General features: G+C 42.2%; 1 protein-coding gene across 10 annotated transcripts in view; it reads left to right on the top strand.

Annotated features, from left to right (window-relative positions):
- Window positions 1-3,001: 3,001 nt before the first annotated feature.
- The window catches only part of JADE3 (jade family PHD finger 3), a 72,932-nt gene continuing 60,217 nt past the window's right edge, over window positions 3,002-15,716 (top strand). For 3 of the 10 annotated variants that reach the window (XM_038141657.1, XM_038141154.1, XM_038140984.1), the window contains exon 1: window positions 3,002-6,565. The gene's annotated coding sequence lies outside the window, so the exon portion shown is untranslated. The other 7 variants (XM_038141748.1, XM_038141480.1, XM_038141246.1 and 4 more) reach the window with 4 other exon arrangements.

Raw genomic sequence — 15,716 nt, 5'->3', positions numbered from 1 at the left:
GGGGAAAAAGTTTTATTGACTTAAGCATGAGTAACACTCTATATAACTGAATATTTTCTTATTTAGATGCTGTTTTTTAAGTATTTAGGTTTTATTAATATGGAATTCAGTGTTCTCCACAAATTTAAATCAGCATTGACAATAGTGTCTTCTAAAAGATGTTGATTTCAAAGGCTGTTTTCCTAAAAATTTAATGCAGGACATAATAATTAAATAAAAATGAAATAAATATTTCAACAGCAAGGAGTAGCCCAGTTGCCTGCCTGATTATTTCCTAAACTCTAGGTCTTTTGCTATCAAGTTCCTTGTTCACTCATTGGGACCTTTGTGCCATTTATTTTTTGAATTGATGAGTAAGCCTCCTGAGTCCACAAGGGTGATACAGGTCTTTGGAGGTCTGCAGGAACAGCTCTTCCAAGGCATGTTTAAATCTGATCTAAACCATGTAAATTCTACTCCAACCGTTTCAAAAGCTGTGAATAAGTGCCAATTGCAAGTATTGTCTCTAGCATCTGTGGATTTGAGTGGGATGGTGCAACTGGCTGTAGCACTTCCTGAAGCTGTGTGCTGTAGTGCTGCATTTTGCTGCAGTATGTGTTGGAAGGCAGCTAAGTTTTGGGAGTCCACCCTGTTCCCTGGGCATTGATTGCAGAGTTTACAGTATGAACTATTGTATTTTGCTGAAGACAACAATTTCTGAAAAGTAATAATTTGCTGTATTGCCATGGAGGTTTTTCTTAAAGCTGTCTATTCTGAGCTCTGTCTCTCAACCATCTACATATGGCAAAACCTTGCAAACATCAAACCTGCTAGAAACAAGATGTGCAGGAGGATTAATTGAATGCCTGGGCCTCACGGAGCGTTAACAGTCCAGATATTAATATCTTGGTGTCCAGTTTGACAGAACAATTCTTTTTACTGCTTTCATCTCTTCACAGTACCCAGTTGCCATAAGACTGTTGCTGGTAATGTTTGTGGTCAGAGTCTTCCTGAGGCACACGTAGTCATCACTGCTTCTGAGTAAAAAAGAAAAAAAAGGAGGGGGAAGTGAGAGAAGCTTTTAAAAAAACTCTGAAGTTTTCTGAGTACATAAAGAAAAATGTGCAACTGCTCATTCTTTTTTTTTTTTTTTTTTTTTTTTAATTCATTCAGAGATAATCCCCAGCTATAACAATTTCATGGCCAGAGCATTTTCCCAGAATGTATATTAAGCAATGTGGCCAGCATCTGTCAAGTACAAGTCATCCTCTTTTCAATTGCTCAAGGCTTTAAAATTGCCATTGCTGCAAGGGTATAGGAGATCTTTTGAATACATGTGGATTTTACTTGTATCCTTTTGCTAAAAAAGATGTAGGAAGTTTGTCCTTCAAACAACAGGCAAAGTTCATAGATTGGAAATTACAGTGATGTTAAAAGGCTCTTGAACAGTGTTTAAATGAGTGTTTGTCTGATGTTCCCGAACTGCAAAAGCTGAAAGCAATATGCTATTATAAGGTCTACCCAAATGATGAGGCTAAATTTAAGGCAAACCTCTGCAGCACTGGGAGCTCAAAGGACTCTGTGTCTAGATGACAGGAATGAATGCTTCTCTGCTTTTCCAACTTCATTTTAGCACAAGCATTGTGGTAGTGAAGTCACAGTTCATAGAGTCATATGAGAATCTACACTTTAATTTTTAGGAACCTTTTGTCATAGGGAAGAAAACTTGGAAAGCTTGGGTTTGTTTCTTTATTTTGGCTTGCCTTTTTGTTTTCCTGTTTAAGCCATTAAACTTGTGTCTCAAAAATAAATAAAAAATAATTAAACCTTTTGGGGAGATATGGAAAGGTGGGGTGACCACAGAGCTGTGATTTCTGAGCACTGAAGGGAGCAGCAGCCCTACTCTCCCCTACTTACCTGGATGCTGTCTGCTGTGGTGAGATTTCCCCCAAACTGATGTACATCACCAGAGAGGAAGCTAACTTTCCAGGTCTTTTAGGCAATTTTATTTCCTCACTAATACAAGCATAAGATGTGTTTTTTGATTCTTTTTTTGTTAGGTACTTACTTCCATGCATTTAAGGTACAGAGCTATAATACTAATTGGTTTTGAAAGGTACTGGCAGCCCTCTCCATTCTGTGCTACTATCTTAGAAGGAGAAAGATAAATCAAAGATCTCCCTAAGAACAAAACTTTGAACTTGTCAGATCCTGGGAAGGGAAGCTGGGACATTTTGCTCTTAAGAGAGTAAATCGTTCATGATTGTGAAAGTACTTATTTTTTTTTTGTCTGAATGTGCTGATCTTTTTATGAAAGATCTTCCCCCCCATTTCTGAAGTCCCTCCACAAAAAAAAATAACACTTCAGGGGCCTTTTTTTATAGGGTCCTGGAGATAAAATGGAAGGGCTGTACTATGACCTGAGGGCATCTTTTGATAGCTGCCCCAACAAGTGCTAAAGTATTGGATTCAGTGTTTAAAGACTATCTTTTGAAGCTCTGAGTGTTCTTTGCTTCTATTTCTGCTAGTGAGTATCAGAAGCATTTTTAGTCACAAGGGTTTAGACATGGCTAGCCATCCTTATTTGAGATTCTGCTTTGCATTTTTTTACACAGAAGAATGAATGCTTCTCTGCAGTCATAATTAATGCTCTCATTTGCAGGTGCATGTTTGTGCTTTATGGTAACAGTTCAATAATTTTGCTCACTGTGAAAGGAAAATAAAGAAGTAAAGCTTTTCTGTCTCTTGCCAGTAACTGCCAATGCTTGCTGTGGTTTCAAGGACATTGTATCAAGTTTTCATCAATGGTATCAGCTCAGTGGTATGGGAGTTTAATGCAGCATCTATGCATTTCAAAGAAAAGAGGAATTACCAGCCTTCGATATCTGTGTATTTCTTTTATCAGAGTCAACTAGAATAGCTGGCCATGGAGGCGTCTATGTGCAGGCTGGGAATACCACAAAGACTTGGAGGTAAGGGGTTTGAATTAACTTCCTAGGCCTTTCCAGTGCTTATTTCCCCCAACTACTCCTCTGTGACATACTTGTTGTCTTTTTCTTCTCTGGCATCTGATCAGCAATAGCAGATGCAGTATTAAAAAATACTTTTTGTTGCTGTTGTTCAAATTTACTGGAATACTTCTAGGTATTTCAGTTAGAGGTGCTTCTTTTGTGGCTCAGATCCATGCCAAACTCTGCGTGACCATCTTCTCAAATGTTAAATGCTACTTCAGTGTAACTTTCTTAATATCCTAATATACGACAGGCAGCTTTTGTACAGCTGAGTTAGGACTCGGCTCAACTTGGGTATGGTATATGTGCATACATTATTTTACCCTGATCATACCTCTTCTAGTCTCCAGATCATTCTTCCTTTGGGAAGACTTCCTGTTCGTGCTACATTTTATCAACATGTTAACATCTGGCTTTGTAAATTCCTTGTATTCTCTAGGTGCATAAGAGCATCTGTAGTTCATCCTTCCGTGAGCAAATGTAGAAACCGTGTTGCATACGTCTTCAAAAAGAACAAAAGTGTACAATCTGCTTCCTATTTATTCGTCTTGCTTTGGTGTTCCTATAGAAATACACAATGAATGTAAAGCATTTATTGAAATTTGTAGCCCCACAGACTTTCTGATACAAGTTTTTCTATGTTGCTTATCTTTTGGCTATGAGCTCACCACGCACAGCTGTGGATTTACTATAGAATTAGAAGCTTGGATGCCATTTTCTCTTGACATGCGACAGCCAGTGTAGGGAGGTGTGGTGTGATTCCAGACATGGGAAATGAAGATAGCTGCTAAACACCTTTCCTGGGTTGGGCTGCATCTGCTCCTGATGAGGTCACTCATATATAAAGTAATCTGGCAGGAAACTTCTTGTAAGGATGTTTCCTTCACTGATGGGAATATACATTCTTGATTGTCCTTCAGAATGATGGACACTTTAAGCCCTGTATGTGGGGGTGTGTGTGTGTCTGTTGTGAGTATACTCTACTAAGCAGGTTTCATGGACACACAAAAAATATAAATTGCTTTGAAATCTTAATGAAGATATTAGTACTTGAAAATTGTTTTTGTTTAGTTTAACTCAATCAGACTTTATTTCTTTTATGACAAGAAAACAGGTCTTCAGAACGTGAACTTGGTTTTATCACTATGAATTCCTTTCATTTGGGTCTTCAAATCTCTTGTCTTAAATTCAATATTGCTTGCCCTGCTGCCTGTTCCACCTGGTTTCATATAAAGGATTCCACAAGTGGTGGTGGTAGGGGCAGCATTCTTGGTGTTTTACTCGATATTGTGTGGTTTTCTGAAGCTGCTCAGAGTGCTTTTTTGGCAGGTAAATGAACTGAAGGCAAATGAGGTGATTGCTGGTGTGTGAAGGAAGTCATATGTGTCAGCATTGCTGTTTAGTTGTGGTCTAACTGCATTTGTAGAAAGCTATGCCTCATATTACATTCAGTAATATGAACAAGTTATTTCAAAGAAAAAAGACTTTTTTTTTTTCATTTTGAAGCAGGTAGTAGATGCATGGAAATCCTTGCCAGCAGTGATTTACAGTCAGAAGCCTACAAGAATTCAGTGAGAGCTGACTTGGACAAGTACTTGGAGAAGCGATTTCTTGAGGGTTACTAAACAGACGCTCCACATACTGCTTGGGAAATGTGATTAAGTACTTGGACAGTACTCAGGGGAAGTACCTTACTGTGGATGCCCACATGGGCCAAGGGGAAGTCATTGCAAGTTGCCCGTGACTTGGTAGAGCAGGTGGGAGGCTAGGCTGAGCTAGATGGAACATTTGGCTGAAACAGTGCCTCCTTTCTTACAATCTGTTTCTCTTCACCTTTCGCTTGCTGTCAGAAAACACTGTAGAAATGCAGCTCAGGCATGCCAAACTATCCTTTCCATGCTTGCTGCTTATCTCTTCCTTTTTTTCCTTTGTACTCCTTATTATAATCTTGCTGTTTCTTCTCTGCACATGGCCTAAAGACAAGGCCTGTACCCCAGATCTGAGTTCCCGGGTTCCATTTCTTTCTCTGCCAAGTTTCCATAGCCCTTCCATGCCTCAGTTACTGTGTGCGTGGAGAAATGGGGCTGCAGCAGCCGATTGATGATCTCCAGCTAAGACTCTTTGCAGCAGTCCTTCTGGTAAGGAAGGCAAAAGGGTTTCCAGAGGGTTTGACGCAAGCGATACTTTGTAATAGCAGTATGGGAAATGAGTGTGGGTGTGGGGCGTAACAATGGAGGAGGTTTGCTGAATTTCTGCCACTGTTTCCTTTATTCTGACGCTTCCTACTGTGCTTTCTATCCAATGTTGTTTCAATGTCATAGGCTGAATGATTAACACTGATAGCTGGCGAAAAGCTGCCTTAAGGTAAACTTTATGCTCCTTATTTTACAAATTGTGCCACTGAGTTCTCAGTTTAATGCTGGGCTGGGCTGAGATGGGTGCACTCAGAAGCTGCTGGAAGGTAAAAGGGATGTGGTGAGGTGCCTGGCCAACTCTGTTGCTGCCATCAGCTGCCCAGTCCAAAGCTGAGTCTTGGTAGCCAGTGGCTTCAGGGATGCAGACCCTTGGCTTTGCCCCTTGGCTCATCTTCTGAACTGGCAAAGGGAAAGTAACACGTGGGAGTGGCGGGAGCCAGTTCCTGTCCCTCACCTGGTTTCAGGTATGGTTCTCTCCCCTCAAGCCCTGACACCCACTGGAAGGGCTGAGACTGTGACCTTCCCTTCCAGCCCCTTCACAGAATCACAGAATGAATTAGGTTGGAAAAACCCCTGGGAGCATTGAGTCCAACCCATGACCAAACACTGCCATGTCAAATAGACCATGACATTGAGTGCCACGTCCAGTCTTTTCTTAAACATCTCCAGAGACGGTGACTGCACTAGCTCCCTGGGCAGCCCATTCCAATATCTAATCACCTTTTCTGTGGCAAAATTCTTCCTCATGTCCGATCTAAAACTCCCGTCATAGTTTTAGACTATGACCTCTTGTCCTGTCGCTGGTTGCCTGGGAGAAGAGGTCGACCCCCACCTGGCTATAGCTTCCTTTCGTGGCTGTAGAAACTGATAAGGACACCCCTGAGCCTCCTCTTCTCCAGGCTGAACAACCCCAGCTCCCTCAGCGGCTCCTCACAGGACATGCGCTCCACACCTTCACCAGACACATTGCCCTTCTTCCTTCCCGCTCGCTCTCCGGGCGGGGGGCGGCTCTGCCAGCGCAGCTGGCAGGAAGGCCCGGCGCGGGCAGGGAGGGAAGGGGAAGAGGCGGGGCCTGGAGCCCAGCAGTGTCAATAATACAATAGGGCTCTTGTGCGGCCGCCGCCGCCGGAGGAGGAGCGGGCCGGGCTGCGGGCGCGCCGAGCAGCCGGCACGCAGGGCGGGAGCCGCCGCCGGCCACGGGCCCGGGCGGGCGGGGGCGATGCGCGCCGGCGCGGGACGGCACCAGCAGCACCCGCAGCAGCAGCCGCCGCCGCCGCGGCGGGAGCGCCAGCCCTGACGGTCGCAGCCGCCCACGGCAGCGAGCAGGGCAGGAGGAGGAGGAGGAGGCGGCGGCGCGCCGGGCCGGGCCGGCGGCGGGAGGTGAGCGCGGCCCGGGCTGCCCGCATGGAGGCGGGGCGGGGGGCGGGCGCCGGGGCCGCCGCGCCGGGCCTGTGCGGGGGAGGCGCCGGGCCTGCGGCGGCGGCGTTTGGCGCCAAGGCCGGGCAGGAGGGAGGCGGAGGAGGAAGCGGCGGCGAGCGCGGGAGGCGGCGGGCGCTGTGGGTACGTGGGGCAGCGGCGGAGAGCGCGCGGAGCCGCGCCGGGGGCGGCGGGAGGGCGAGCGGCGCGGCGGGCAGCCCGTCCGGTGCGGCGCTGCGGCCCCGGCCGCGTCCGGAGGGAAAAGTTGCGGCGGCTCCGGAGCCGGGCGGGCGCTGCACCCGCGGGGGGCGGCAAGGGCCGGACGACCTCCGGCCAAGCGCCCTTTTGTTCGCCGCAGCCCGGAGAGGCGGCGACCCGGCGGTGCCCGAGCCGGCGGGGCCCTGCGGAGCGCGGCTGGGCGTGGCTGGCGGGCGGGCAGACAGACAGACAGCCGGGCGCTTGTCCGCCGCCGAGCACCGCTCCGCCGGTATGTCGAGGAACTTGCTAGAACTGAGTTTGACAATGAAGCGCTAGCGCAGCCCTCCCGCCTGCCTGGCCGCGCCGCCAAGGTAAGTTTTTTCCTGAGCGGCGGGGGCGGATGGCCCCCCGGTGCCCCCTGTGCCTGCAGGCAGAGGAGCGGGAAGGTCCCGGCTTCACTTCTCCAGATCAAACCTTCCTCCTTTGAGTGGTGTTTGCTTTAATGCTGTTCATCTTTCTGCAAAGGCATGGCTTCGTTCTGCGGATGTACCGCGACCGGTGTGGTTAGCGGCTGGGGATGTAGTAAAAGTATTTATACTTGCAAATAATAATGGGATGGTTAGTGGGAGAATTTGGTACAGGGCACCCTAAAAAACATCTTACCAGGCAAATAAGCGCCACTTTTTTATGTCTTTTAACTGGAGTTATTTTGTAAAAAGCACTTGTAGTTACTTGAGGAGTTCAGCTATTGTTTGCAAATTGTTATAATGAGTGGCTATGTATTTTTATTAAAATATCACTAAATTTGTGCTGTGCTTCAAAGCCCAATGGTTTTTTTCATGTTCAGGAGAAAAGGGATGCTGAAGATAACATCTAAGTATGATTTGAAAACCTTCAATTACTACACACTAGATACTTGAAAGCTGTTGTGCTTCTCTCTTAATGTAAAAGAGCCTTTGCCCTAAAACTGAAAGATTAAGAGAAATGTATTTTGTCCTGGTGCTTGCAAGATGCTTAATCAGCAGCCGACTTTTTGCATCAGGTTGGTGCTTGTTCAGGCTGTTCTGTTGAGCATCTCGAGCACACCTGCTCATCTCTACACTGTGAGACCGCATCTTAGTGATGGTTAGAGAGCTGGCTTGAAATTGTGAGAGACTTAGGTCGGAAAGGTCGACCTGGATGAAGGCACGTTTGCATAACTTTCCAGCTTGCCACAGAGTTCCTTGAGGGGACATCAGATAAGTCTTTACCGGCACTTACCAATGGGAGAAAATGCAATTTGAAGTCTCTTTGGTTAAGAATGGACCTTTTCAAAGTAAAAGCAAATGAGTACTTTTAGGATTTAAAGTTTGTGTTGTTTTGTTTTTCTTTTTTGACTGAACGTCTGACCTCTTTTCAGACTAGACATGACATGCCCTGTTTTTATTGCAGAGAGAAGGAGAACAACTCGAAAGCTTTATTTGCAAAACTTGGACTTTAGATGCAGTAAAAGTAATCAAAATAGCAGAACTGTTTCTGTTACCTGTCCCTCCTTTGATGTTTCCTCTTTCTAGGTTCCTCTTACAGAACAAGCCTCCCTCCCCCAGTGGCAAAAATTGTTCTGAGTTGGGTCTGACTGTAGGTCTTTTTTTGTTATATTTGTGTTACGTACATGTAGCAGATACTCACAAAGGTTTGCTAGAGAACTGATGTAGGAACATATGCAGTGGCATTTATTGGCAAGGATGCGTGTTCATTTGGGATCTCATTAAAACCATGGAAATCTGCTGTGAATGTAAGAGCCTGGGATAGATAGGTCTCAGTGTAGTGGTAGAATAAACCCAGCTGTTTTCTTCTCTGCGGTTCTGTGCACTTCCTCTCAGCGGCAGAAAATCAGGAAGTTTGTGTTTGGGATTTATTGGGATACCTGGGATTGTTGTGGGCTTTTTGTTTTGATTTTTAAAATATGTGTATTTTTCATAGACCTGGATGATTCGCTTGTGGAGAAGCATTTATATGACACCTTCTTATCTACAATTGAGTATTATTTTTACCTGTACAATTTTATATGTATATACACATGGGCAGAGTCACATGTGCATGGTCACTGTAGTAGCTACCACATGCTGAATGCTGTAGAGCATTTTCCCCAAGAGCTTGCTGCAGCTGGCCTGGGGGATGTCTTGACTGGTGACCTCAGCTCCTAGCTAGTGTGTTGGCAAGTGTCCAAGGACATGGTGAAAATGGCTGGATTTGGTAGACCTGACGGGGAGAAGTGAAGCTAAACCCTGTACAAGCTGACTTGAGTTTGAAACACTCCTGCAGTGTTCCTTGTGGTCTGTTTAGGTAGCTTATTTCAATCTTTGTAATTGATTTCTGACTATCATGCCCCAGTGGGTGAGAAACGGGGCATGGTGCCTGCATATTTTTGGTTAGCTTGGCAAGACATGGGATGCATCTGGAAAAGGAATGTGCACCCATTTCTGTTGTGCATCTTTTATCATCCATGGGTGGAAATGTCATGTAAACATCTGTTTCTGTGGTTTGTCTTCCTCCCTTAGTGCCTAGAAGTCTCCTTCAGAAGTTGGTATGTGCTTTGGGGGGCTATTACTTGAATGGGTTTGATGGTGTAGTGTTACGACCACTCTTCAGAAAATCCCAGGCAATTTGATAGCAAAGAATGTTGTATTCAACCGAAATATAAAAGTTAATATTGAGTTAAGTATAGATATCTTTCTCTCAATGCATTTTATAACCAAAAATTTACTGTTTTGACTGGATCAGTGGTAGTGTTATGTTTTAGTTGTTGACTTCTTTCATTATGGACAAAAATGGACTGAGCCAAAACTTGCTATTTGCACATGTTGCTTAATCTCTCTGCTCCCACAATTTTTGTGGGAGCTATAGCTAAGGGGACTTGGGGGCTTTTGGATTCTACAGAGAGGGGAACCTCTGAAATTGTGTGGTGTTTCTCTTTTCTGAAGATTTGAAGTGCCTGTAACGCTCAAGGCTTCATGTAATTGGAGACATAAATACAATTTTTACATACTTTACTTAAAATGGAAACTAACAAGTTAATAATAGCTCTTATCGGGGGTATTTATGTAATGGAAGCCAACAGATGCTATTTGCATCTTGAAGAGCTGATGTACAAAATGTTATGTCAAGGCCCTGGCAGGTTTTTGCTGGTGGAGGCTGGGTCAGGTGGGAGTGGGAGATCTGGAGAGCTTGATGGCACCTCTGAAAAGTGAGATAACTGTATGAAATTTTGCCTTTTAGCACATAGCTTATTTTAATCTAATGCTGCTAATAAAAAGAATAGAGTTTTGATTTGAGAATTGAGTTCTTTTATATTTATTCATGTTAAATTATCAATTACACCTGTCACTTTGAAAGTACTTTTCTTTATGCTATTTTCCAGCTACAACTGCATGTCTGATGTTCAGAAGCCCTAAAAATTGTTTCTATAGGTACTATTTTTATTGATACTTCAACTTATTTTGACTACAAGAAGGTATCTGGTAAATAATTTTCAGAAATGTAATGTGACAAACCACCGGGTGTTGCTTTCTGTGGAAAGATGTTGATGTAATTACCAAGCACCTCCCTGTTTCCCTGGGCTGTTCACTCTTTCTTGTTCATTTGCTTCCAAGTTACCCTTTTCTAGATGACATCTGAATTTTTCCAACATTTAATATCTTATTTCAGTGTGTAGGAGACCAAGAATTTAGGGATTAGAGCAGTCTGGGATGCATGATCTTGGACCTAAGGAAAGCTCCTACGTTTGTAGAGCTGTAATGCAGGCTTTACTCGGGTTTAAAGGAATGGAAGAGACCCCAAGCTGTGAGCATGACTGCGGAGGCTCCACTGGCACTTGCTTAGTCGCCCTCTTCAGAGAAGCAGGAGAAGGTGGGAGGATAAGCTCGTGACTGCTGATGCTATTTGTTATAACTTTCTCCTGGATTAAATACTGGCGTGCTTGCCTTAGCTTGTTAAACTTTGTTTGAAAACTTCGGAGTGCTTTTCTTCTTCAAAGTACACCTGTTACAGGCTTAGATTAAAGAGTTGTGCTTCCTGATTATTGAATTGAATGGCGAACATAACAAATCGTGTTGTTAATGTCTCTTTGTGTTTTAATTAGAGCTCTACGAGATGTTAAAAAACTGGTTTATGCCACATGCCTGACTGGTTGCTAAACTGAATATGCTTGTCACACAGTCTTGGGGGAATGATGTATTATTTTGCTAATCTACTGTTCTGGGCTTCCCCCAGCCTCCTTTCTTTGCTTTTTCCTTTTTTGCCACCTTGCTCTAAAAAGTTATTCCTGAATATTTTCTGAGGGTTTGTCTTACCTGCCTAAAGCTCCTGACTGTTGATAGCCTTTGCTGGTGAAAGGCTCGGGCTCTTGCTCGTGTCTTAAAGAGCAGTTTCATGCCTGCACAAGTGGTTTGGTGCACAGCTTCCGACAGTTAGTGTAGTGCAGTGCGTGAGTAGAGGCTGGGATGCCTGAGATCCTCCATGGGGGGGGTGATACCCCACACACCAGGAGCTGCAAAGTGAAACAACTGACCAGGAACATTTATTGGAAGTAGGTAATTTTGTTTGACAGTGTTATGAAGAGTTTTCCAAGCTGTGTTTTATTTTCAGGTAGATCTTGTTTTAGAATATGCTGTTGGGTTGATGACAGAATAATGAGAGGAGATCTGCCTAGAAGAAGTTCTGCCTGGGTGCTGTCTCTCAATTGTGCTATATAGTTTATCATGTAGTATTGAATGACTGAAATTCTTTAAATCTGTAGATAAATTATGGATTTACTACAAGTGCTAGACAAGAACTACAGTAACATGGCTGTTCACAAGCCCTTGAAAACCATAACTGAACTATGAGCTTTCATTCATACTTAAAAATGTAAGTCTTGGTTAACAGACTAGACAGTTTTTAAATAATGATTCCTCTATAGACTGTGGTGGTATTCAGAAAATTGCTACCTTTAGTGTGCAAATATTTAAATCTTCCCCTACATATAAAATGTAGCAGAATTATAAGGTTTTATTTTCTATCTGCTGACATGTCAGAAAACCTGACATCTTGTACCACTGGATACACAAGTGTATCGGAGAAATGTCTACCCTGTCAAGGGAGGAAACAAATGTCCCTGGTGGGACTCGTTGTGTTTAATTCTCTTTATTTGTTCTGCCTTTAACTGCTTGTACTTATTTAACATTTTTTCAGTGTTAATTTGCAAGCTTCGATATGAAAGTGGCTGTAGAGGACTCATCATAGGAAATAGTGTCCATGTCCTGTACAGGTTTTGGCTTTAATGAAAAAACAAGCCAACCGAGGACCTTGTGGAGCTGAAATACTCAGTATGTGAGTGCATTAGGGACACACAGGAAAATGTTAGGCTCAGCAATTATCTGGTCAGGAAGAGCCTCAGCAGAGAGGTAGGACTAATGCCTCTCCCACTTTTATTAATACTTGCATAGAAAGAGCAGTAATAAAGTGGTGCTCTTCTTCCTGCTTTCATACTAATAGACTCTTTTCCCAGCAGGAAAATAGTGACTGAAATAGTGATAATGAGTGATTACTGTGCAGTGCAATGTAAACTTGTTAGATGTTGTTTGATAGGAGGGAGGATAAAAATGCTAATTTCAAGCACAGATAACAGTTTTTTATGGTAGGTTTGTTTTTGTTTTTGTTTTTTTTTTTTTTGTTTGTTTTGTTTTGTTTTTTTCCCCAAGAACTGCTGACCAGAGCTCTGAAAAAGAAAGGGGTACTGCTTGTCAGTGTTGCTGCTATGCTTTGACATCATTAACCTTTTCTGGGGGAGTTCCAGCAACTCTTTGCCTAATTCAAGAGCAGTTGTGTTTTTTTACTAAAATCAAATTGCCTGTCATTTAAGTAACTGAAAGGGAGATACTTAAACCTGATAATGAAGTTGCAGCCTTCCTTATGTTAACAATGTAATCATTTCCATTGCAGCATGAAATGAGCAATCTTGAGAAGTAAGTGAAGCATTTTGCTCAACAAATTTGAACTTGTAGCTCTGCAACAGAGCATGCTAGGAGTGAGGGAGGAACCAAAAAGTTGATCTTAAGGTGCATGTTTATGAACAACAATATTGTAATGGCTGTTGGCATACCTAGGAAGTAAAATTCACTTCTTGTGGTACTGATTCTTTTATGGAAGATATTTTTTCAAAATATTATGTCTGTATAACAGATACTAATTTTCTTCACTTTCTTTGGTTAGTGCTTGTTCACTTTTTTGGGCAGAAGAAGAAGATGGAAAAACCTGTGGGATGAAATAATTCCATATTTTTATCTAAATAGAAATGATGCAAAATGGTTTTGTATGCCCTTTGCAACTGGTATCCATAAATTCAGGCGGTTTCATTTTGATTCTTGTAGTTTTGTAATTTTAATGATTCATACTAAAATTTCCAGTGATATTTTATGAAAATTGTGAAAGCTGTTCTTTATTTAGGTATTTTTCAGATGCCTAAGTTTGCTCAAGTTAGTTGTAAACATATTTTTGATCCAAATACTTACATAGATACCTAGCTTACAAAGAGTTTACTTAAAATGGCAACTGAATGACATTTTACTGGTGACTGGCAGGTTACATTCATGTGTGTTTTTGCAGTTTTGATGGAGATCTGACTTGCCTTGTTTGGTTGTGTACACCTATACAGAGACAGAATATCTGTGGTATAATACTGTAGAAAATGGGACTTTGCTCTGAGCTCCAAGAAAGAGGAGGCTAAACTTTGTTTCAGTACTTAGTGTTCTTAGTAGTCTTTCCTCTGTTGCTTAAAACTGAATATATATGGATCTGATGCATGATGTTTTCATTTTTCTTCTTCTGTTAATGCCATAAGACTTCAGAAGGTGGGACATAAGTTATTAGAAAGCTTACACTCCTGCCAATCAGCTCAGTATCAGTCAGAGCCCTGTGACTCCCATTACGTGGATTAAACTGGCTTAAGTGCTGTCTTAGATCCTTTGTTTGGCATCTTCTATGTACTTGTTCTAGATTTTTCAGGAGCCTCTATATGTAACAGCAGAAGGGATGTGGACTAATTTAGGTTACAGAAATCTAGTAGCTTTTGCAGGTGCCATTTCATTCTCTAACATTATTGAACTACTTTTTTTTCTGTGTTCACTTCTGTGTGCTTGACTTCTACATTTGGATCAGTCCATTTGTCAAGTATGAATGGGTTAAGAGTTGGAAAAAAATGTCTGAAGAAACTTAAGGGAAATAGTAAAGCCTCAATTGCAGATGAGAACTTGAACATCATTTGTAGTTCTTACTTATCTCTCTCAGCCATCCATGTCTTTGATGCATTTGTAGTCTCCCTTTGGCCGTCCCTTCTTCTTTTTGACTTAACTTTCCAACGTTTGCCTTATTATTGGAGAAAACAGTGTTTCCAGTGAATGTCTCACAGTCTACTTGGGACCCTATAAATCATCTAGGTAAAATTTAATTTGTCTCCTATACCAGACTACAGACAGTACGGACTTGCAGATTATTTGCAGTCAACCTGAAAGTATTTTGGCAGACTTGTTGGTTTGGTTTTTTGGTTTTTTTTTTTTTGGTGTAAGTTTGCTCAGTCTGATAAAGGGGGCCTTTTCCTTCTTCAGTGTTTTTTTGTAAGGTTTTATTTTTCGTGGCTGGTACATTTGTGGGGGTTTACATATGTCTATGTACAAAAGCATTATGCACTGCAAATTCAAGTTGTATTTCTAAAAATTCATTAAAAGAAGTGTTTGTGATATAAAAGTTTTTTCCTGATGAATGCTGATATTGGTGTGATGGATGCCTATTTAGCTAGTGTTTAACAAAATCCCTTCTGTGTTAGGTCTGCACATAGGTAAGTTTTGCTTGGTTAAGGAAGTTAAATCTGTATGTTGGACTTAAACACACATCAGCAATTGTATTTACTTTGGTACAGATAACCAGAGTGTTTCAAAACAAACTTGCTTTTATATAGGGAGGAACTGCTAGAAAAAGTGAGACAGTGGTAAAGAATTGGTTTAGTGGAGTAACTTTTAAAACATTTTAATGCATCCTGGTTACTTGTATCAAACCCTTTTTTAACCATTTGCTACCCTAAGGTAATTTTTTTGTCAAATTTGCTATTTTTCTTTCCCTCTTTAAATAATTTTAGGGAATCTATCCTACGCTCATTCTATCAAAGAAGTCAGCTTTCGTAACGGTTTGAAAGTGTTGCTCTGGTGTAACTCTGTTAGAATGATCCAAGTGGTCATGTACACCTAATTCTGAAGGGGCATTAGTGTCAGCCTTTGCACAAGGGCTGTACAGGTTGAGCCACCTTCATTCCTGTACCAGATTCCTTTGGCCATAGCAAAGTGTCTTTAGAACTATCTTTTAGAGGTTTTAATGTCACATTAGGGTACTCTGTGTCACCTCTGCCTGTTTGTGGTCTCTTATCGGTTCACAGGGATTTAATCAGTCAGAATTGTGGATTTAACTGCATGATGGCAATTCTCAAAGGAGACAAAGCTCAGCTCCTTTGTTTACTTCTGCTTTTGAGCTTTCCAGGTCTGGCAGGATTATTGATGTTTTTGTGCTTAAGGTAAGCAGAAGTAATGTAAAACCCTTGAGGGAGCAAACCTATTAAGGCAAGTTTTCTCTTTTATTTTTTTTTCAATGCCAGTGTATTGTGAAGGGCAATGTTACCTGCTGTCCTTCTTAGAGCTGGTGGAAGCCCATCCATAATGACGTGTCTGGAAGACTATCCAAGTCTAGTTTTATCCCTTGCTAAACAATATCAGAAGTTTTGCCTCTGTAAAGGCAACAGCTGTGTATAGTGGAAGTCTTACATTAATAAAGTACAAGAAAACAGAAGGATCTAAATATTTTAGACAATTCTGTTCAAAGTTTTTCCTTTTGACAGTAAGTTTTTCTGACAGTG

Source organism: Motacilla alba, chromosome 1 (assembly GCF_015832195.1).
Source record: "Motacilla alba alba isolate MOTALB_02 chromosome 1, Motacilla_alba_V1.0_pri, whole genome shotgun sequence".
NCBI classification, from domain to species: domain Eukaryota; kingdom Metazoa; phylum Chordata; class Aves; order Passeriformes; family Motacillidae; genus Motacilla; species Motacilla alba.
Note: the sequence above shows the minus strand (reverse complement) of the source record. Positions and strands in the feature narration are given on the sequence as shown.